Source organism: Octopus bimaculoides, chromosome 11, assembly GCF_001194135.2.
Source record: "Octopus bimaculoides isolate UCB-OBI-ISO-001 chromosome 11, ASM119413v2, whole genome shotgun sequence".
Taxonomy (NCBI): domain Eukaryota; kingdom Metazoa; phylum Mollusca; class Cephalopoda; order Octopoda; family Octopodidae; genus Octopus; species Octopus bimaculoides.
In genome coordinates, this window is record NC_068991.1 from 25,719,704 (window position 1) to 25,721,596 (window position 1,893).

The following is a 1,893-nucleotide window of genomic DNA, read 5'->3' on the forward strand; positions in this document are numbered from 1 at the left end:
AGAGAGAGAGAGAGAGAGAGAGAGAGAGAGAGAGAGAGAGAGAGAAAGAGAAAGATAAAGAGAGAGAGGGGTAAAGTAAAAGGAAAAAGAAGGGAAAGACGAAGAGAAAAGAATTAAATACCAATAATTCATATACATGCATATGCATGTACACATACGCATGCAGGAATACACTCACGAATATATATATATATATATATATATATATATATATATAGGCGGTGCTCCAGCATGGCCGAAGTCAAATGGCTGAAACCCCACACACACACACATATATATATATAAATTCAAAAAAGGAAAAAGACAAAAAAGCAACAACAAAAAACAACAACGTGAGGACATAATTATTTAGAGAGGGAGAGGGAGAGAGAGAGAGAGAGAGAGAGATAAATAGATAGATAGATGGATAGATAGATTGATAGATAGATAGACAGATAAATAGATAGGCAGATAGGAGATAGATAGATAGATAGATAAATAGATAGATAGATAGATAGATAGATAGATAGATAGATAGATAGACAGATAAATAGATAGGCAGATAGGAGATAGATAGATAGATAGATAGATAGATAGATAGATAGATAGCTCCACACCAGAGACAAACACACACATACATAGAGACACATGAAGATAGACATATGGGCACAACTCCCGGTAAAAGTGTATGAAAGGAAAGGAGAAACATCGCAGAACAATGAAAAGTTGTAAAATTCTTAAATAAGAGCGTGTCGGCATCCTACTACTACTGTAAACTGCTGTTGTTGATGTTGTTGTTGTTGTTGTTGCTGAGGCTGCTGCTTCAACAACACAAACAACAACAATTACTACCACTATTACTGGTGCTGCTATTTAACTGAATTTATAAAAGACAATAATAATTATTGAATATAACAATGATATCTGAGATTGTATTAAGAGGAGCATCAGCAGCATCACCACTATCACATTTATCCCTCTCCTACGCCTCTTACTCCACCCCATCATCATCATCATTACCATCTTCATCATCATCACCATCATTATCATCATCATCACCATCATCAATATAATCTAATACCATCAATGTCAAAATCTTCATCACGACATGAACAACATGCATTACTAACAATAATTCTTTGTACTACAGACACGGAGCGTATACTAATAATAATAATAATAATTATTATTATTATTATTATTATTATTATCATTATGACTACTATTATTAGCTTGTTTGGAGGAATGTGCTTCTCGATTGCATTGATCTCAATATTCAGCTGGCACTTATTTTATATCGCCCCCGAAAAGATGAAAAAGTAATATTGACCTCAACGGCATTTGAACTCAGGATGTAAAGAAGCGGAAAATATACAGCTGAGTAGCTGACAACAACGACGATGACGTCGACGACGACGATGACGTCGACGACGACGACGACGACGACGACGATACTTTCTACTATAAGCACAAGGCTTGAAGTTTTTCGACCACAACGCTCAACTGGTACTTATATCATCCACTCCCGAAAGGATGAAACGCAAAGCCATCCTCGGCCGAATTTGAACTCAGAAATTAAGGATGGACGAAATGTCGCAAAGCATTTTTCTTCGGAATGTTGACGATGCTGCCGGCTCGCAAAATAAAACAAAAAAAAAACCAAAAAAACAAAAAAAAAATACCAACAACAACAATAATAATAATGATGATCAACATTAATAATCAATATTAATCCTTTCTACTATAGGCACAGTGCTCAAAATTTGGTGGATGGAGATAGTCCATTACATCGACCCCAGTGCTCCATTGATAATTCGGCGGAATGTAGTAACCGGCGAAATATCACCAAGCACTTCGCCCAGCGTGCTAACGATTCTACCAGCTCACCGCCTCAATAATAATAATAATAATAAT

General features: G+C 36.0%; 1 protein-coding gene across 10 annotated transcripts in view; it reads right to left on the reverse strand.

Moving 5' to 3' along the window:
- Positions 1 to 1,893, reverse strand: part of LOC106869641 (gonadotropin-releasing hormone II receptor) — a 575,980-nt gene that overhangs the window by 533,245 nt on the left and 40,842 nt on the right. The gene's annotated exons all lie outside the window — the stretch shown is intronic.